This window comes from Lagopus leucura, unplaced genomic scaffold, assembly GCF_019238085.1.
Source record: "Lagopus leucura isolate 7727_CA_CO unplaced genomic scaffold, USGS_WTPT01 Super-Scaffold_100040, whole genome shotgun sequence".
Classification (NCBI taxonomy): Eukaryota; Metazoa; Chordata; class Aves; order Galliformes; family Phasianidae; genus Lagopus; species Lagopus leucura.
The window spans coordinates 3369256-3390697 of record NW_024962289.1 but is presented as its reverse complement, the minus strand read 5'-3'; the positions used below and the strand labels follow the sequence as shown (position 1 = coordinate 3390697).

The following is a 21442-nucleotide window of genomic DNA, read 5'->3' as shown; positions in this document are numbered from 1 at the left end:
GAGGGTCCAGAGGAGAGCCACAAAGATGATCAGGGTTCTGGAGCACCTCCCGTATGAAGACAGGCTGAGGGAGCTGGGCTTGTTCAGCATGGAGAAGAGAAGGCTGCGGGGTGAGCTCATTGCAGCCTGCAGTACCTAAAGGGAGCCTACAAACAGGAGGGGAGTCAACTCTTTGAAAGGGTAGATAACAGCAGGACAAGGGGAAATTGTTTGAAGTGGAGGGAGGGAAGATTTAGGTTGGATGTCAGGGGGAAGTTCTTCACAGAGAGAGCGGTGAGGAGCTGGAACAGCTGCCCAGAGAGGCTGTGGATGCCCCGTCCATCCCTGGAGGTGTTCACTGGTAGGTTGGATGGGGAGCTGGGCAGCCTGGTCTGGTATTAAATGTGGAGGTTGGTGGCCCTGTCTGTGGCAGGGGTTGGAGATTTATGATCCTTGAGGTCCCTTCCATTCTGTGATTCTGTGAGAAATGCACCCTGCAGAACTGCCCCCTCTCCTCATCCGTGAAGCACAGAACTGAACTACTCAGGACAACCTACAAACATTGATCACACCAAGGTCCCCATGAAGCAAAGAGCTGAATTACTGAGGGCAGGTGACAAATGTGAATCACACCAAGGCCCCCCTGATGCTATCTGCTGTACTTACACATAGTGAAAGACAGCCAACAGGCAAGCAAAAAAAAACAACAGGAAAAAGGATGTACTGCTACCCCTTCCCTCTTTTTCAGCGCTGGAAAGGCACACTGAGGGGTGACCAAATGCAACTGGGGCCATTGTTGTGAATACTTGCTGCCATCAGGGTACCAGAGGATGAACCAGAGCAGAAACAGCTTCAAGGAGCAATGCAGACTCAGGGGTTTGGTGGTGAGGAAGTAGGATGCACGAAGCAATACACACCAAGGAGAAAAGTCCAGACAGAGTGGTGCACTTGTGATAGAGACATCAAGATCATGGGAGATTTTGAGACAACCAAAACCACATAAAGATGAAATTGCTGTTGTGTTAAACAAGGAGCACAGGAAAACATGGACACATGGAGTGTGCAGAACTACAGCCAGGAATAAGCATTCGTCCATCACTGAGAAACTCCACCTTTGAGGTTTCCAGCTACTGGGATGTATCTCCATTGGAAAGAACAGGACAGTGCTGAGAGAGCCCATCAGCATCTGTAACAGCCCATTTCTGAAGGGCAGCGATGCCCTGCTGAGCCGCAAAGGCTCATTTCCACCAGCAGTCATGAGAACTGGAGAGCTTACTAAGACACAGAGCTCGCTCCTTGCTCTCACTGTGCCTGAGAACGGGGCTGAATGAGAGACTCCCATCACAGACAGGGGAAGCACCTAACGTGCAACAGTGGTTTCAGAGACCTTTTAATATTAAAGGGCACCTACAGGTAGCTAAGCAGATCTGGACTGGATGAGGCAAACCGTAGACCCAGGCATTAAGCGTTCACAGAACACTTTGGCTTCTTTACAGAAAGGAGTCCAGACCACTTCATGATACAGATTTGCCAAAGGAAATGGCTCTGTGGCAAGGCACAGTCAGGAGCATCTCATAAACCCACAGCTGGGACACGGCATCCCTAAGCAGCAAACTGCAGGATGGTTCGAGTGCTCCCAGCAGCTGCATGGCCATCATTTTTGCTGCTCTGCTGGCAAAGGGGCACAGCATATCAGTGTGCAGCAAAAGGAAATATCTCTGGTCGAGGGGGGGGGGCCCCCCCCCCCCCCCAGACTAGAAAGGCAGCCAAGGGCTGGAGCATCATCCTCATAGGAGATGAGAAAGTCACCCAGGAGGAGCAGAATGAAGGCAAAGAGCCACTTTCCCATCACAAGCAGCTTCTAGTTTTGCATCCAGTCTTCTGTCTGCAACAGCAAGCCCATCAAGAAAGCATCCCAGATGTCATAAAACAGTCAAAACCTGGAGACAGGGTGCATCACATGCCCAGAGCTGGGCAGGGGAGCCGAGGGCAGGGAGGAATTAAGGTCTGGGCAAGGCTGATTTAGTGCTCATGCAAGTTTTCCAGCCCTGCAGCAGCGACGCTTTGCTCCCAGGGAAACGCAGCAAGCTGCGAGGCTGCACTGCCGGCAGGCAAGAGCAGGGAGGGGGAGAAGGGGCGGAGGGGAAGAACCACGAAGCTCCCACACGTGCGGTGTGTGATGTCGGAGCCGGCAGCGCTCAGCATCACGTAGCCCCGAGCGGCAACGCCAAGTAAAGAAACGCAGCGCCCTGCCCGTCCCCGTGCATAGAAAGCACGAGCGGTGCAGCCGTGGGAAGCGGCGGACTCGATTTCGGCTCTGCACAGCCGCAGCCCGCTGAGAGGATCGGGCAGGGGACGGGCTGCTGTCTGCTGGTTGGGGAGCAGCATTCTGAGCCTCTGCTGAAGTGGGACAACTGGGCTCGGGGCTGTGGCTGCGGTAATGCAGCTCCCTGCAGCGCAGCTTTGCCCTGCTCGGCCGTCGCTAAGCTCGCCCAGTTCAGGTGATGAGAAGGGAAAGCCGAGAGGAAGCTGAGGAATGCCTAAAGCACGTCAGCTCCGTGCTAATGCCTCCCTCTGAGCCATTCGCGATGCTGCAAGGGGAATTATTTAATGGGATTTCCCAAATTCCATCCCTAAGATTACCGTATTAGCAGCCGGGGCTTAAGGCTCGTGGGGTGAAGAAGCTGAGAACACCAGGAAAGTAAAATCCAGAAGGGCAAAAAACTGCCATTGCTTTTCATTTCAGACTCAAAGTTGAAAGCTCCACGGGAAAAAATAAAGATGCTCAGCCCTAATACTTGCACACCTTTTCTGTCTTTGAGCTGACGGAGCCTCAGCCGTGATTCACAGCACTGGGAGCCAGACTGACATTGACAGAACCAAGTCCATTGCCCCAGTGATGCTGGAAATGCTGCCTAGGGTCAAGTTTTCAGAGGGCTGTGGGTTTAACAAGCTAAATCACGGTAGCAGCAATAAAAGGGCTGCAGGAAACTTGGCAAAAAGAATAAAGTAATCAGATAAACTGCTTCAGAGTGAGCCAGCTCCTCAGTGAGTCGGACTGAACCCCAGCAAAACGCATCTGCACGGAGGGTGCACAAGGGGGAGAGTGGGGGGAAGGGGTCCTCAAGGGCTCAGAATGAAACTTGCCAGCCCATCATTTTGAAACAGCATTCACACTCATCTCACTGCAACTCTGAAAGTAAAAATCGAGCCACAAGTAGATGAAACTTGTAATTTCAGACCAAATAAAACATTTTCCTCCTGCATGCACGGGTATTTCGGTTCTCACTGCTAAGAGACCCCCACTGAGACAGCTCTCCTGGGCCCAGTCTGACACCAGTTTTCCACAGCACTGGGTATGGACACCAGCACCCAAACAGGCACCTGCTACCAGAGGTGCTGCTGTGCCCATTCTCCCATCCCAGCAGCCCCAGGCAGCTGCAGCTCCAAGCTCTGATCACACTCCTGCTCTCAATGGCTCACCAGCACCCCTTCTATGGAAACCCTGGCAACATTCATCTTCTCAGGGCTGGAGCCAGATGCAACCTCACAAACACAGCCAGGAGAAACATCTCGCCCAGGTCAGAGTGGTGAACCTGTGGCATTGCTCCAGGAACGCTTGGAAGAGGAGAGCCGGGCGCTCTGCTCACAGCGCAGTGCTGCAGGTTCTTTGGTTTTATTTATTATTATTTATTTCATTCTGTTGAATGGAGAAGCTTTTTAACCACTTCCCAGCTGGCTTCGCCACTGGGAAGAGCCAACCAGGACAGCCAGGCCCAATGAACCCCCCAGGTCTCCGTGCTGACCTGCCAGATGGCTGAGAGCAGGAAGGAGCTCGGCTCAGCACAGCAGCACCGGCGGATTGTTTATCTGCTGGTTCCTGTTTTTAGTTTTGTCTCTGTTTTCTTTCTTTGTTCTAAAATTGTGTTGCAATGGCGATACCTGCTCTGAATGGACACGCTGCTTTGAAGCAGGAACCAGCTCAATGCTTCGTGTTGTTCGTTTTGTTATCTAATAAAAGAACAGAGACCCCAGCCCTAAAGTTAGCCTTTAACCCTTCAACATTTAAGTTGAATCTGGAGCAGGGATTAACTCAGGAGTGAACCCAGGCACACAGGAGCCCCAGTGAGAAGGCACAGCCCTGGACACATGTCATCCTCCCAGACCCAAAGCTGACACTCACCTCTCTTGGGATGAAGCCACCAGCTCCCCATACTGGGAGACCAGTTTGAGTGATGATGGGATTTGTCACCAGCATCTATTCAGGGGAACCAATCCACAGAGTGCCATCGAAATCCTCATTGCAGATGGCATCTACAAGGACATTGCTGGAGCTGGGTGCTCTGGTCCCAGGCAGGAGGTGGGTAGGAGTGGTGATTTCACCAGGAGGATGCTGCCAGCAAAAACCTCTCACTCACATCACTGGGAGCTCATGGCCTGGTTCCTTCTCTCACTGAGACACACAGACAGAGGTCCAAGAGGTGACCCATGGAGAGAGAGCTTGAGGGTTTGATGCTCCTTGGGTTTGGTTCCCAGCAGGCCAGAAAAGCCCACCATCCCTCAGGGAGGACCATACTCCTGAAGGATGTGGGACAGCAACACAAGCGAAGCACTCTTGCTTCCTTCATGCTGCCATCCCAGCACTGATGCCCTTGAGCACTTGAGCAGTGTCAGCTGCATTCCCCTCCTCAGGGCGACCCAGAGGAGGTCCTGGAGCCAATTTGGGGCAGTCTGGCATGGGACAGGCCAGCCACCCCTGACACCAGCAGCAGTCACTGAAGGAGTGAACCCTTGCCAGTCCCAAGCCACAAGCCCAGATGGGAGCAAGCTGTGCTCCAGTTGCAGCTCATGAACATGTCTGGCCAGGCCAGGTACCAAAAGCTGTATTTTTAGCAAGTCAGGGTTGATTCCCCAAAAGGGCTCAATTGAACATCTTTTCATGCAGTCCCTGCCTGATTCTGATGACTTTCATCTTGGCTTCTACCCTACAGGTCCTCCAGTTCCACCCTGCACCCTGAGCCAGCCTTCAGCCCCCTCTTGGTATGGGAGCCAACTTCAAACGTGCCCCTTCCCATCACCTTTGGCTCCATTTCCACCTCTAGACCCAGTCACCACAGCCATCCACTGGAGCACCCAAAATTGGGATGCTGCACCCAAGCCAGCCAGCCCTGCGATGGGCACACCTCTAGTAAGACTCTGGACCCAGCACCCCAGAATCACAGTACTTGGGAATTATTCACTCCCTGCACTCCCTCAGCACCAGCCTTGTGTGCTACTTACTGCCCTTATTCTCAAATAACTGCTTCAAGGAAGGAAAATGTACTGCTGTCCGTGCAGCAATGGGAACCACAGCCAGTGGGGAAGGCAAAGTGGAACAGAGGCAGGACACGAGCCCCACCAGGATCCTGCCACCACCTTAAAGCCAATGTGCTTCACCCTCTGAGAGCTGCATGGAATGCATCTGTTACATTTATCCTTAGCTTTCCCCAGCTTTTCCACCCTTTCCATTTCATCTATGACACTCACAGCTCAGGACACATGCAGGCAGACACTTGGAGGAAAGTTGTGAGAGGTGCTTCAAAGGGCATTTTTAAAAATAATAACAAATGGAAATAACATATGGTTTGGATATGTGAAATAATACTATCTTGGAAATAGATACTACTGATAGAAATAAAAGAGCAGAGGCTCAGCAAAGCAAGATCCCTGCTCTGCTGGCTCACAGCTCAGCGCAGACCTTTTGGATTCCCCTTCAGCTCTCCCTGCCTGGCAGTGATCCATTTCCTTTCCCTCTGACCTCCAGGGAAACCCCAAGAGGTCTCTTTTGCTTTTGTCTTCATTGGCACCAAAGAAGTGGGTCTGACAGTTGGAGCTCATGTCTCACCTCTACCAGACACCAGAGGGATCAGAAGACACAGCAATCTGATCCAGCACCTCCCTGTGAAGTTCCTGTCCCCTTGGCAATGGGCTCCGCTCGCCAGACCAGTCAGGAAGGTGTAATGAGCTGACTAATTGGCTAGCTGCAGCAGGAATTAGCAGGCAATTTGCCCCAACAGCAAACTGCCGCCAGTGGGACTTTTCTGTAGATAAGCATCGCATCACTACGTTTCTGGGAGGGCAACTCTCAAGTGGGTTAAGTGCAAATTGCTTTTTCTCACAGCTTTTTTTTTTTTTTTTTTTTTTTTTTTTTTGACTTTTTGCAGTTATTTCTGACCCCCTCCCTCAGCTCTTCCCCTACAAAACTCTTTCAAGCAGACGCAGTTCTCCACCTCTAAAGGCTGCCATCGTATTCTCGAGCACAAGTGGTGCTGGCCCCACACTGTCCTAGGGTTTGGGATTCTGCATCAGCTGAGGCAAATTCTGTAATACTTTGAGAAGAGCCAGCAGACAGGTGAGGAGAGCAGAGCGTGAGCTCCATGCTTGGGTTTTCCTGCAGCCAGCCTGGTCCCAGGAGCTGCAGCCCTGAAGCAGATGAATCCAGAGCTGAGGGAAGCAGCGCAGCCAGCACTGCCCTCAGTGCTGACTGATGAAGCTGGCACTGACTCCGACTTCCAGCAACTGTCCAGAATCCTTCTTTCTTCAGAGCCCTCAAATATTCACCGTGGTGAATTCACTTTAAGCAGCAGTGTGGCCACGCAACCCTCAGAGCATCCCAGTTGCCTGTTTGTAAATGGGATGAAAGTGATGGCAGCATGGAGCGGTACCACAGAGTGCCCGGTGCTGGGCACCACCTACTGGAACCCCTTGAGCTGAGAACAGAGCTGTCTAGTGGTTACAAAAGGAACCAAAAGCCCCCAGTAGAAACCAAGAGCCCAATGCCATGGCATGAGTGACCTCTCTGTGCCTCAGTTTCCTCCTTCCTGAGCAGAAGCAAGGCCCTGCTGCAGCACACCCCAGCAGCCCCATCTGGGATTCATTGGCAGAGGAATATGATGGCACTGTGGTCCTTCCATCCCCTTATTTCTAATTCCTGACCTAGTCATCCCAATCCCGTTTCTGACCTTGGCAGGTAGAGCTGCCAAAGCAGGACACACCGAAATGCATAATTAAATGAAAAAAGAAACAGTGATATGTCACAGAGGTTATTTGCAACCCACAAAACCACTTGCCTTAACCAAGATATCCTGCCGCGGGCACCTCAGGAGCGCAGCACCCAGACACCCATCCTCCAGCAGCAAAAAAACGATGGAAAGGGATGAGAAGAGCTCATGCAGCAGCAGATGGGAGGAACGGAGCTGTGTGTGAGCAGAGACGTGTTCCCAGCAGCAGCACACGCACCGGAGCTGCACGTCCAAACGCCAGCACCAGAACCAACACAAAGCTTTGGGCAGTTTTTAAAACCCAAATTCCTAAGAAGCAAAATACAGAGCTGCCTTGCCCAGACTTTTGCAGCAGCCGCTCGGCTCTGTAAATCTAATTAATGAGCCGGGAAAAAAAAAAAAAAAGTGTCACTCGTTCGCTAACGACTTCACCAGGGGCTGCCAAATAGACAGATAAAGGATTGAGCTGGGGCCCTATTCCAGCCAAAGGAGCTGGGAACCTGGCAGGGCCCGCAGAAGATTGGAGAGGGGTGAAAGGAGAAAAAAAGGAGGAAAAAAAAGAAAGAAATACCTAAACAGATTAGCACTTTCCAAATGCAAGCATGTAAATCAGCTTACATCAGTATAATGGCACTGTTGTGAGTGCCCGGATCGGCTCTGATCGTGGCACTGCAGTGCAAAGTCCCGGCTGTGTTTGGGCTCAGCAACTCACAGTGCTGCCTCCCTCACCAAACCAGAGGGTTTTGTTTTTACCAGCTTTGTAAATTCTCACAGGAAGCCAATTAGGGGAAAGCTGGGAACAGAGGAAGATTCATAATTGCAATTAAGGCTTCAAAGCACTTATCCCAAGCGAGGCTGTTAAAATTAGAGCTGGGGAAGAAAATGGCTTTGAAACCTTGAGCCTTCAGACACCGCCAGGCTGGAAGTGCTCCCCACTCCCATAGCAGCCCATCCCCCAGCACAGCTCACCCAGCACAGACCCAAGCTCCAGGCAGGCACCTTCTCCCACCTGCCTCCTGCCTTTGGGAACAGAGCTCAGCCCTGTGCACGCAAAACCTTTTCTTCCACCACCATCGGAATCCTTTGCTTCATCTCTGGTGGTCTCAACTTGTAGGGTTGCTCCCCACCACTACTGCATCCCCAGCAAGGTCAGAATATCTTTGCAGATTAAGCTGCCCACTGGGATACAAGAGATCAGCATCCAGTGCTACAGACCAGCGCCCTTCATGTTGTCATAAGTGAAAACATCCTCTGAGAGGGTCAGCAGTGTCAGCAGCGAGCTGGACACCGGCAGGCAGTGGCTAAGCAATCCAAATAGCTGCGTTTATTTGGACTGCTCTGCCTGTTTGCAGTCCCACATCCACCCCAGCAGCTTGCTGTGAACACTGCCTCTGGGCTCAACCACTTCAACTTGGAGTAGAACAGACCAGCCCTACAAGTAGCTCAGCCCTCCACTGGTAGCAGAACTAGATCAGGGCCTTCGGCATGATGGAAAATGTCAGCAAGCACGTGCAAGCAGGGCTGGACAAACACTTCTAACCAAGACCATGAACATTCTATATCTAGCGTATTTGTATACATACATATATATGTAAATACACATGTATACACATATAGATACGTTCCATAATCTTAGATCCAGGCCAGACCTTCTGTTGAAAAACTCACATAGGGAAAGCACAAGTTACAGAAATACCACATCTGCACAGGGACACTTTGGTTGCATACGGGCCCGTGACAAGGCGTTGGAACCTTGTCCTCAGTCATCTTCAGCCATAACATCCCTTAAACACACCCACTGTCCCCACTGCACTCATCCTGACCCTATAGTTCCATGCTCTCCATCAGCTGCCTCGTGCCACGGCTGAGTTGTGCTCAAGGACTTTGCAGATGTGGCTCAGGGTCCACTGCAGGCCCTGCCCTGTGACCTTGGAAAGTCATCTTTGAATCTGGAAATGGCTTTGGGTATTTTTGCATAAGATACCTTCCCACTGGTATTCTCACCCTACTGCTGAGTACACAGGGCTCAGTAACCAAATGAGGTCAAAAAAAATTCTAGCCAAAGCCCCAGCAGTCTCTGCCCTTCCCCAGCAGCTGATGGCATCCAAATGAACGAAGCCCAGGCGTGGGTGATCCCTTCCCTGCTGCAGCAGCACGGGAAACAGGGATTAACCCCAACGTGCCACGAGCAGGAGACCTCTCAGACAGCACGAGGAGGATAGGGGCTCCCAGGAGAAAGCAGATCCCCAGTGCAGAGGCTGTGCCCCCCGGCCTCTCCCTGTGCACTGAACATCCTTCCTACCTGAGGTGGAAGCCATGAGTGCTCCCAGAAGCATCCTCCCCCCACTGGCTGGATCTCAGTTCTTGCCCCTCAAGACAGTTTCCAAGAGCAACCTGCACTTCTGCATTTTCTACAGAGATCTTACTTCACCTTCCCGCTCACGCTGCTGCCAAAAGGAGAAGTACCCTGAAGCCGGGGGAAGTTGTGCCACCATTTCCTATTTGGGACAATGATTTCATGCTCCTGCCACATCCGAGGGCCACACGTGGCAGCCACAACACCGTGCTGTGGGCTGGCAGTGTGCAAAGGGCTCTGGTTTGGGCCAGAGAGTTCCAGGAAACCTAACAGTCGCATTTAAGCAAGCGCAAAGCAAAGCAGGGTGCACGGCTCAGCAGAGGGGAGGGAGCCATGCGCAAAAGCTGCAGCCCAGATCCCAGCAATGACTTCTAGTGCTGCTCCTAAACTGCAGCACACAGGGCTTGGTTGGCTCATGCAGCCCCCACTGAGAGAAAGCCTCCTTCCATCCCTTCACTCCTGGCTTTCCATTTTCTTGCTCAGCACGTGTTTCAAGGTCAGGAATCACACACCCCACCCACAGACTTGGGTCTTGCTTTCAATCTGGACAGAAGCTCCAAGGATCACTCCAACAGTTATATACTGTTCTCATTACAGCTGCAGTAACTTGGCTTTCCCCTGTCAACAACAGAAATGTCATCTTGAAAGGACAACACCTCCCATCTCCCTTCCCATAAGGATCTTGCTAAGCCTCACTACAAGAAGCTTCTTCCTACAGTACAGCCAGAAAGTGTTTAGCATATTGCCTGCTTAAAACCTATTGCTGTAACCTTACCAGTGAAGCACCACCAGATATTTTTAGAGGTAAAGGAATTGCAGCACATTAATTAGCAGCAAGGCACAGGCTGACAGTCACAAGGTCATAACAGAACATCCATAATTTACACCTCATTGGGAGTCACTGAGAAAACAGGACATGCAGGAGCCAACACGAGGTGGGATGACTTGAAAGGCTCTGGGCACACAGGATCCCATCTGCCCAAAACAAACAGCAGAAACATCCAGAGTGAATTGAGCAGGACAACTGGTGTCGTGCTTGTTCGTAAGCATGTTCTGTTAGATGCCCTTTCTGCTAGAGTGGTTTTCACCCTCTTCCCTGAGCACCACGGCCCACCAGCAGCCCTGCTGGCATCCCCATGAAGGCTCTTTCCAACACAGTGAATGAGGAAAGTCCTTTACACCATGAATACATTTGTGAATCTGCTGTACAACCAATGACATTTCAAGGCAAGGAATACCAGACAGAAGTCAGCATCTTGTTTCTTACATCAAGGTGTTTAAGGCTAGTGACTTCAGGGTTATCAGCCAGTCAAAAAGCAATGGAATTCAAGGCACGAAGCAAGGCAACTGAGCAACAAACTGGTCTGGAGACTTTAGAGAATCCACATCCACTCCACTCTGGGTCCAACCCAGAGATAGGATTCATCTCCTGCAACTTTACCTATACAAAAATGAGGTGAATTTCTAAGCAGGCCAACAGCTATGGACAGACAGAGCACCTAACACAGCAGTCAGCTCATCCCATCCCACCCATCTGGATTGAACCCCTCCAGGAGCAGCCAGCAGACTTAGTGACTTTAGAGGCCCCAGTTTTCAGTCAGGCATCCTCGTGCAAGACAGCTCCCATTCTTATCCCCCAAAGCTGCTTCCCACATGCAAAGCAGGAATAACAACACTTCCTTCCTTGCCCAGCAGTTGCATGACCAAACGTTTCAGAGCCTGCAACAAGCTCAGATAGTGCAATAATGGAAACATGGACATTGCAATACACTCAGCTTAGCTTACACTTCTTTCACCCTCAGACTTGATTCATAACAAACAAAAGCAGAAGTCAACATTTCTGCAAACTTTGTCCACTTGAGATCTCCAGGCCTCTGGGGAGGAGTGCTGGAAGGAGCAGCTCGTGGGTCAGTAAGTCACTGACCCAAGAAATCCTTACAAGCATGACACTTGGCTGTCTGCTTTTACAGCAGAGACCTCTGAAAACAAAGTGTGTGCTTTGATAAGGTCAATTTCATGGAGCCATTCACAGATGAAACGCATTAGTACATGTACAGAAGTCAACCACAGCAAAATTCTAGTGACTTCAGAGTGAAACCACCATTTTCTGCTGGTAATGAGCTTCTCATTCTCATCACAGTGTTACTGACAAGCCTCCAGCTCCAGGGAGCTGCAGCAAGAGATCATTTCCATGCCATGGAGCAGATAAAAGTATCCTCCTAAGCCTGAGCAGAGATACCAAGGCAAAGCAGGCTGCAGAATATGGTGTTGGAGCTGGAAGTGAGTTGAGTTTGCAGCCAGGCTCTACCAGAGGCCACACCTGGCTGCATGCAGAGGAACACGCTGCTTCCAGCTGCATGGGGACACAGATACCCAAACCTGCATGGCCTCAGAGGTGGCAGGGCTGATGGCATTGCCAGCAGCTTCTGGGCAATTCTCAGCTATTTCAGAGAAAGATGATCTCAGAAGCAAAGTGATGAGCAGCTGTCCTGATTTGAATCACAGAATCACAGTTACAGGGGATGAAAGGGACCCCTGGAGACCTCCCAGTCCCCCTGGCAAGGCAAGTTGTGCACTTCAGAAGGAAGTAAAATCTGAAAGGATTTTAAATATCTCCAGAGAAGGAGGCTCCAGTAGCTCTCTGGACAGCCTGTCCCGATGCTTTTGCCATCTTCCACATAAGAAGCACGACCCGCTGTCACCCTCATTTGCAGGGGATACCATCAGATTCATGGATCCCCTGAGGAACCCCCCTAAATGTTTTCAGAATTTGGCCCTGGGCAGTCAGAGCTGCAATGGGAGGAAGCGAGAGAAAAGGGGTCCCAGCAATGTTCAGTAAGATCAATGTGGAAACTGCAATCCAGGCAATCCACACAGGCATGGGGTGAAAACAAAGCAGAACTTTTATCCACCTCTGTGGTCTCATGGGAGCTGATGGGAAACACGAGAACAGCAGCCACTCGTGGACTGGTACCCATGGGTAGCTAATTGCAGCAGGGCAACACAGCCACCCTCCTTAACCCTGAGCAGACCAGAAGCAGTTTTCGGAAGCCAGGGGACCTCCCAGAGACATAAATTCAGCAGAAATTGAGTGACTGTAGCATTTTGCAGCTGGACGTGGACTCAGACAATCAGATGCTTTCTGCTTCCACATTCAGCCTGCATTTTGGAGTAACTGTGCATTTCCTTGAGAAATAGAAATAGCATGTGATGCATTGCAGACTCACGCAAGCTGAAGACATGAATTATTCTGGGACTTTCTACAAGCAAGAGATTTCCTCACTGCAGTGTCAGCCATGCCAATGTCGATGTTATGGCAGTGAGACCAGGGTCAGCATCAGACCCCAACAGCAACGCTGATGGGAAACCAAAGCCAGCACAGGGTGAGTGTCCCACACAGAGCTGTCTGCAGTGCTCCCCACCGACTGCCCAGCCTGCAAGCTGAGACTTCCTCACCAGTTGTGTTTAAAATGTTCTTTTCTGCAGTCACCGCTTCTCAGGACAGGATCTAGTGTTCTCTTGACAAACAGACAGCAGGGGAATTCCACTCGCTGCCCCTTTAAAGCCACGATATGAGAAATAAGAATCTCTAAATTAGTCCCACCAAGCCATCACTGAGAAGAGCTGCAATGGTGCTTCCTTTCTTTCTCCAAAAAGACATTTCTCTTTTTGCTCACTGAGGTCCTTTCAACCTGAGATGCTTTAACCATTGGCAAGACATTGCCTTGGCAAGCTCAAAGCATGGCCCGCACCTTTCATATCTCAATTTTAGCTCCTGTGCCACAATGCTCTTAAACTGCTCAAGTACCAGGCTGCAGGGAAGAGGCACAGGGAAGAATGTATCCCCCTGCTAAGGTTTGATTTGAGTCTATTACTTTTTGCAGTGATTTCTGAAGGAAACTGTAAAAGTCCTATTCTTGGAGCAAGAATAATAGAATTATTTAGGTGTGACGAGATCTCTAAGGCTGTGCTGAAAGACAAGCTTCAAACTGAAGGACGGGAAGAAAACACATTGCTGCTGGGAGCAAAGAAATGGGATGAATGATCATAAAACAGCTGCTGGAAAGAGGAAGAGAATTAGCAATGCCATCCATGTCATCAAGGGCAGAATGAGCAGAGACTCACACCAAGTGGAAGCAGCAGAGCGGTCCATGCCCCAGAGCCAAGGACCATCCTCAGCCTTCCTGTGCTGCTGCCTTGCCCACCCTCAGCCAGCAGTGGGAAGTTCATGGATTTCACCATTGTGAAGTATGTCCTGACACCAAACTGTAACTTCTAAAAAAAAAAGCAACAAATGAGAAGAAAAAAAGAAAAGAAATCCCAGCCCTACTCTGTTCTTCCTTCTCTCTTTGCTCCATCAACACTTTCCTCACCTTCCAGAGCACCAGACCAAAGCTGGCAGGTTTTGGTAGCTCGAGGCTCTCTGTGGCCAGGAGCACAGAGCCACGCTGACCTCTCCTCCTGCCTAAGGCAACCCTGCCACCAGCAGCATCTGCATCTCCCTAGCATCCAGACCCGCTCCTAGTCAGTCTTTGAGGGGTGCACAGGCATCAGCACACCCAGCCCCATCCATAACCACACAAAGGACTGTGTGGGCTGGACAAAACTCAGCCAGTGTCAGAAAAGCCTCTGTTTTTCTCATCAAAAATCAGCAGAAATGACACAGATCTGATCTGAGTAAGAAAAGACCAGTTAGGCATACTCACTTTTCAGAGAGGAAATGTGCTTGTTCCTGGCATCGATTATGAAAACCCCTCACCACATGATGCAAGAGTTAATTTTAGCTCCTATCAGCCTTTATCAAGAGAGCAAAGGTTGAAGTTTCACCCAACACCACAGCTGACGACAGGCAGAGCCAAGTGAAGCCCCAGCGAGAGGCAGGTTGGAGATAGCACTGGGCTCTGGCACAGCCCAGCTGGGCTCTGCCATCAGCACAGCAGGGAGGGGAGAACTCGGCAGAGAAGTGGCAGATCAGGTGGTTCCTCCCAGTGTTCCCTAGGCTGACTTCAGCCCAGGGGAGTGGATCACAACCTCTGGGAGGCCTCCAAAAGTCAGTCAGTGGGCCAAAGGGGACAAGTCTCCAGGTATTTCCACGTTCAGCAGGGAGAATCTCCCAAGGACATGCAGCTATGTCTTCTTCTTGGAGAGCCCAGCACTGAGCATCTCTGGGCATGGATCTCAACTCGCGGGCTTCCCAGGGCAGCCGCTGGGTACATGGGGCTCCTTAGGACATGACCCTCAGGAAAGCACCACATTTTTACAGTGGAAAGTCACACATGTGTGCACTAGTGTATTTAGGATGGCATCAAACGAGTGCAAGCAATGATACCACGATGTAACAAAGAAAATCCCATTGGCTCTTCTTCATTCCACCAACACAGCACTTTCTTCTGCCTCTTCAAACTCTCCCTAAGACTTCTCGTTTCTCTCACAGGAACATGTCTTGCTTCTCCCTGCTCTGCTACACTGCTTCACTATTTCTTGGGCTTCCCTTTCATGCATTTTTTTTAATGCTGCAAAACCATCCGTCATCTGTGGTGGGGCCATGGACCACCCTCGTGCCCCAGCTGAGCAGAAGAGCGCAGAGCCCACCCACCCAAGGGTCCCTTTGTGTGCAGACCCCAACCTCTGCCCCTCACAGCCTTTCCTCCAATCCTCTCAGGATGAAGGGCAATAAGAGCCCACACTATTTCCTTTCAGCCTATTCAGAAAAACAAGTTTACATGTGAGATTTCCATTGGCTCCACCTCTGCCTGATTACTCCAGCTGTGAAACAAAGCAAGTGAGAGACAAAGCACTGCACACAGGCAGCGTAATCATTCCAGAGGGCTTTATGTGAGCCTTATGCCAAGCCCACTAAATAGATTAACTTACAGCATAAACAAGCAAGTAAATCTTTCCCCTAAAGCCCCGTGTGTCCAAAGGAAGCTTTAGAAGTTACTTCCTGCCATTGTGGAGGCCCTGCTGGGAACCCAGAAGTATTTTCAGTCCCTGGCATGGTTGCCCAAAAACTTCAGTTCCCTTCCAGCACCACTGATGGCAACTCCACAGACCACAGATGATGGTGAGAATGGTTTTGGCTGTTCCTCATCACACTTAGGCCAACAGCAAGTGAGGTGGTGACTGACACCTGCTCCCAAAGCCCATCGAGGGCCTGGGGCCGCTTTGGGCAGAAGGGTTGGTACAGCCCTAACCAGCTCTCGTGCACAGGAGAAGACACCAAACCCTTCCAGTGTGTCACAGGAGCCAAGGATGCAGCAGACACAACCTGAGCTCCTTCCAGTCCTCGGCTCCTCCCGTGATGAGCAATGCCTTCATCCCAGCTCATCACCAAGAGCCAAGTCTGCAGGAACTAAGTTGCACCAGGGGATGTTCAGATCGGATATTAGTAACAATTTATTCTCAGAAAGAGTGGTGATGCAGTGGCACAGCTGCACAGGGCGGTGGGGTGTCACCATCCCTGGAGGTGTTCAAGCACCGTGGAGACGTGGCACTGAGGGATGTGGTTGGTGGGGAGGGGTTGATGGTTGGACTAGATGATCTTTGTGGTCTTTTCCAATCCAGTGCTGCAAGCCAGCAGCTCAGGGACCACCATGAACAAGGTCCCCAGGCTCCGGGTGAGCTGCATACCCAGCAAAAACAGACTTGGACTCCTGCAGCCATTTCTTGTTCCTGCCTGAGTTCATAAAGGATTATGCACTGTTCAGCATTCAGACCAGAACAACCCCAGAGTAATTTGCACCTGAAGAGCAGTCTGGTGAGAACATCAAGCTTATTATGTTTGCTTGCCATCCAGCTGATCAATCCAATGAGGCAAACATCAAACAGGAGCCTCTTTGGTGAGCAGGATCCATGCCCAGGAAAGGCAGCAACAGCAGCAGCAGCAGCGTAACCCAGGCAGGGCATCATTCAGTCACACACACAGGACCCACAGCCAAGTGCCACCGTAGCTTCTTTGCACAGCCCCACGTGCACCAATGTGCAAAGTTTATCAACACAAAGGCACCGAGAACAAAGAAACATTTGTCAAGTTTCACGTGGAGAGACTGCCAAAAACACTGAGAAAAGGGAAATGCCACCTGAAAGGATGACTGTTGGTTTGCAGAGAAGCCTCAGAGCTGAGGAGGTTTAAATAGACACAGAGCGGCGGGGGAAGCAGCTGAAAGGGGAAGCGCTTCATCCTTATTTCAGACCAAACAAGAATGGGCCGTGTGGAAGGGGTGAAAAACTCCTTTGCAAGTTTGAGACAGCACAGTCCTTCCTAAGTGAGCCTGCCCATGCAGCGCTGCGTTTCAACACTGACACAGCTTTAATGCTAAGGCTGCCTACTGGGGATTTCAACTGCTCTGATGTTACAGCACAAAACAACTCTAACAAAAAAAAACTAGACGCTGCAGCACTGGTGGGGAAGGTCACAAGACCGGGCTCAGAGCTGACACTGTGACCACAGCAGGACAACGCTCCTGCATGCGCCGTGGTCCCAGGCGTCCTCATCACATGTGCTGCTCACTTCTGCTTCAAGCCACCCCAAACAAGGACAAGCAGCATCTCAGGAGCTGCTATCACTTCAAGCACTGTGGGAGTTTGGGGCAATGAAATGAGGCATTCGAGGGAAAACCAAGCTCTCTTCCTACCAAACAGGACATCAGTGATCATCACAGCACCGCAGGAAACATCACTGAGAGAGCATTTTCTAATTCCGCTTTTAACTCAGCCGTGGGGTGAGCGTTCACATCTGTCAGCCAAAAACATCTGCAGCACTTTCCACTGCCCAGCACAGCTGGGAGGCAGCTCTGGAGCCCGCTGAGCACCCAGGGGCTGCCCGGCCCCATTCCGGGAACAGCACAGTGCAGGTGGGAGCACTGAGCCACGCAGCTGCTGGTCAGGCTCTGACTGCTGGGCTCCTTCTTACCAGCAGCACACTGGAAGCCGGGCGAGCTCTCGGATATGGCAGGTGAAGCACAGCTAAATACAGCAGTCAGACTTGCGAGGGGAGCACATGTGAGTAGAAAGCACAATACCACGCTGTGCTGCTCCTGGCAGGAGAGCATCCTGCAGCACTGTGCTGCCTTCTCCTCCTGCTTCACATCTGCACAGGCAGCCAAGCATCCCCTGCAGCACCGAGCACAGCGGGGAGCGGATCACCCAGCCATGAGCTGAGGTGGCTTTTCTGCTTTTCTTCTTCAATGGCAGAGCTCGAAATCAGAGATGGAGAAGTCTGAAGGAGCTCAGCCTGTCCACTCATGTATTCCAGATGCACGCGCTGCAATCACGGCTTGCCAAACAGGATACGAGCCGTAAGAAAATAAAGCATTTTATCTTCAAGCTTTTCCAAGAGGGTATTAGAAACAATGGGGAGGAAATACAAAATTAACACTAGAGAAGAGCAATTGGCAGAGCCCCTCGTGAGCCTGTTCTTCATTACAAGGCTGCCTATTCAGTAGCTTTCATTAGGAAAATCTCATCTCAGAGCCATTCCCAACAGTGTCCCTATTTCCTAATTAAGCTTCACCAAACAGCCACGTCTTTTAGCTACCGCACAGCACACAATCACAACAATTACCATTTCATCACGCTCTGGCTGCTGAAAGCCCTGCAATTAAAGCATCCGAGGAGTCGTACAGACGTGTCACTGGGGAGACAAATTCTCACATGGCGTTAATTGGCAGCAAAAAGCACGATCCTAAAGAGGGGAAGGCTGTTTTAGGGGGGATTTTGGTCTCTGTGCTGAGAAATGCACTGGGAGCTGTAGCTTCTCCCCAGGTTCCCAGCCTGGGTGCTGTGCAGGTCCTGGCCACAGCCTCGTGGGCATCAGCAGCTCCACAACCAGCTGTGCCTTCAAGGAGGGCAAAGATGTACACAGAGCAGGACAGACACAGTGCTGGGTGGGGTTGTGAGGTCACCTGGAGACCTCCAGAGATGGTTTGTGGTGGGTTGGGACCTCGCAAGGAAGTGGCTGGCAATGGAGTGGTGGTAGGTGTCCACACAGCAGGTCCAGTCCCACAGTACTGAGCCTCTTAAGGAAGCAGAAAGGGAGAGGAGAGGAGAGGAGAGGAGAGGAGAGGAGAGGAGAGGAGAGGCTGATTGCATCCACATCTCTTTTTCCTCCACTGCATTTCCAGCCCAAAACACCTCCCTCGTTGAGCATTGCTGCAAAGCTGCAGCAAGGGAAGATGTGTCAGGCTGCAATGTGATGCCTGTGGGGACACACGGTTTCCATAGGAAACTTACATACCCTAACTTACTGCCCAGCAGAAGCTCAAAGCAGGGATGGGAGAGGAGTTTAGAAGCAGCAGGAGCCTCCCACAGCTCAAAAACATCTCATCAGGGCACTCACCTGAGCAGCTCTCCTCCAGCAAACTCATGCACATTTTCCTCTTGCAGAATGATAACGCAAAAACTGGCAGCTCCAGCACACCCAAAACAGCTCAGTGGTCCATCCTTCAGCCCCGGGGGGGGGGGGGGAGGCGCCGGGAAAGAAAAAAAGAGAAGCTGAAACTGCCTCAGGTGAGCTGCAGAATAGCAAGACTGCAACAGTCCCTGCATCACTGTACAGGTGCCACAGCCTGATTCCCACCATGGCTGGAGCATCACTCTGATGGCAATCAATGCCACATCCTTCAGCCCCAGAGGCTGCAGCAGCACTTTGTCTGGATTCAGTTCTTCTTTCTCGGTGCAAAACTCACATCTTTGTTTTCACGTTCAACAAAAGGCACAAGGTGACAGTTTTGGTTTGCTTTTCTCCAAACAGGGGTGGCCTGATCTATGAGGGGGGAGGAGGGTCTGGCCAGCTGCATCCTCCTGCAGCACTGGTGATGTGCCCCCGTCCCAAACCCACCTTGCCACTACAGCTGCTCCTCCTGCAAAAACACCCACAGCACTTTTGCCATCCCCTTTCCTCTGCCCTGACCTGCAGAGCTGCAGGAGAGCCCCAGCCATGCGGCACAGAGCAGCGCATCCCTGCTGCCAGCCAGGATCATGGTGCAAAGCTGAAGCACTCCTCCATCTCACAGCATAGCAAACTGAGCTCTGCACCATCAGAAACATGCAGGGCACCACCCAGCCCCGCTCCAGGGGATGCCAGCATCCTTCAGCCTCCTGCAGTCACTGCAGCCAAGGGATGCACCCACTGCTGCAAGGCTCTCCTTCTTTATCGTCTCATCTTTCCAGGCTTAAGCTTTAATCTGAGCAACACTCGCAGCTCCGAAACACTTTGCAGTCATGTTGCAGCAACCATTTGCAACGCCATCCAAGTTTTTTGCTGTGACCATGAAACAACCAAACACCACAGCCCTCCCCAGCATGTACACGCACAGAAAGACACAAAAAGTCACACGAAGTGTTGACATCCTGCACATCCCCGGAGTTTGCAACCTCTGCATCTAACCAAGATCTAGAAAATTACTTTAAATCAAGAAACTAAATAAATTGCAGCTGCTTACCATCACCCCTTTCAGACACAGGATGAGCAGCACCAGCCTGCAGCTGCCTGAGCATGTTTTCCCTGCACTGAGAGTAACAGCACCAGCACCGAAAATAAGCTGTTCGCAAAGTTAACGGGTGCAGAGGGCTAGCAGTGAGATTTTAATAAACATGAAAACAAAGGTCTGAAATCTCTTTTCTCCCACTTTCGTTCGTGATTTGAGTCAGCCCGAGCCCTTTCCTCCTATAGGGCTTGCACCATCCGAAGCAGCTAACCGTGTTTTCGGGTAGGTACTGCAGCGCTGAGCAGAGCATTTGGCCGGGCTGTGCCCGTGTGACTCCCTGGCAGCCCTGCACACCGAACGGAGCCGCCGGGGGCACCGCACCAAGACGCTCCTTCACAGGCACGGGCATCAGCACGGGGACATCTCGGTGGCCGATGCGTGAGCGGACACCGACGCCGAAGGGATGACACGCGGCTGGGCTTGTCACATCCCAAACCACATCCTGTTGCCACAGCACAGCGCTGCCAAGGGCGCACCTCCGCCCTGCCGGGCTGCGGGGCCGAGGGTGTGCGGAGCAGCGATGCCCCGAGCAGCGGGTCCATGCGGGGGGAGCTCCGCGGCGGTGACACCGGGCGGCGGTGACTCAGTGCCACCTCCGGCAGCGGCACCGCCAAAACTCCAACCGCGTGCCGGAGAACCCCCGGGATTTCCCGGGGCGCCGCGTGCACTGGGGGGGTCCCCTGGGGCCGGGCCCCACACCTGGGCCCCAGACAGCATCACCGTGGGGCGGCAAACAAACACACGGGCCTGAAATGAGTCACGGCAGCGCGGCCCGTCCCTAGCCGAGGGTTCAGATGGGGGATCCCGGGGGATGCGGGGGGTGAGGCGGGGATCGGCGCTGCCGGGTGAGCCCAGCACCGCGTGCTGCTCGGGGGCTGCAAGGAGCCGTGCGGATCGATCCCAGCGGCTCCTCCAGCACAGCGCTCCCGACTGATCACGGAGCCCTCGACTCCGCGGTCCCCCCTCATCACACCGCGATTATCACCCCCACAGAGCATTTGGGGCGCTTCTCAAGATTACACGGCCACCACACACACCACCAGCTCCTCGTTTTACACGGACGCTCCCGCTATAAGAAGCCCCACCAGGGGCAGCAGGAATGCAGAGCACCCCAGTTACAAGTTGCTCCCGGTTACACCGCCCCCCGGCCCGGACTCGGGGGGAGGAGGAATTTCAGCGCCCCGTTTCCCGGTGTTCCCCACCTGGAGGGCGGCAGCCGCCGGGGCCCCCTGCCCATCCTCGCCGCGCCCCGTCGGGCTCCGCTCCGCGCCGCTCCCCGCCGGGCGGCACCGGCAGCACCGGGGCGGGCTCGGCGGGCGGGAGGGGCCGGAGGCGGGGCCCACCCTGCACGTGTGGCCCGGCCGGACCCGCCCCGCCTGCACCTCCGCCCCGCCCGGCCGCTCATTCCTCCAGCAGGACAGCTTTGTCCTTCCGGACCTCCCCATCCACCCGTCCCTCCATCCATTCACTCGTTCATCCACCCACTTACTCCTCCATCCATCCATCCATCCATCCGTCCATCCATCCATCCGTCCATCCATCCATCCATCCATCCATCCATCCATCCATCCATCCATCCA

At 52.3% G+C, this 21442-nt stretch overlaps 1 protein-coding gene across 3 annotated transcripts in view; it reads right to left on the bottom strand.

Annotated features, from left to right (window-relative positions):
• Nucleotides 1-21119, bottom strand: part of PIK3R5 (phosphoinositide-3-kinase regulatory subunit 5) — a 47997-nt gene extending 26878 nt beyond the window's left edge. For 2 of the 3 annotated variants that reach the window (XM_042883864.1, XM_042883867.1), the window contains exon 1: nucleotides 21065-21119. The gene's annotated coding sequence lies outside the window, so the exon portion shown is untranslated. Of the gene's footprint in view, nucleotides 1-18712; nucleotides 18742-21064 lie in introns of those variants that run through there. The other variant, XM_042883865.1, reaches the window with a different exon arrangement.
• Nucleotides 21120-21442: the final 323 nt, after the last annotated feature.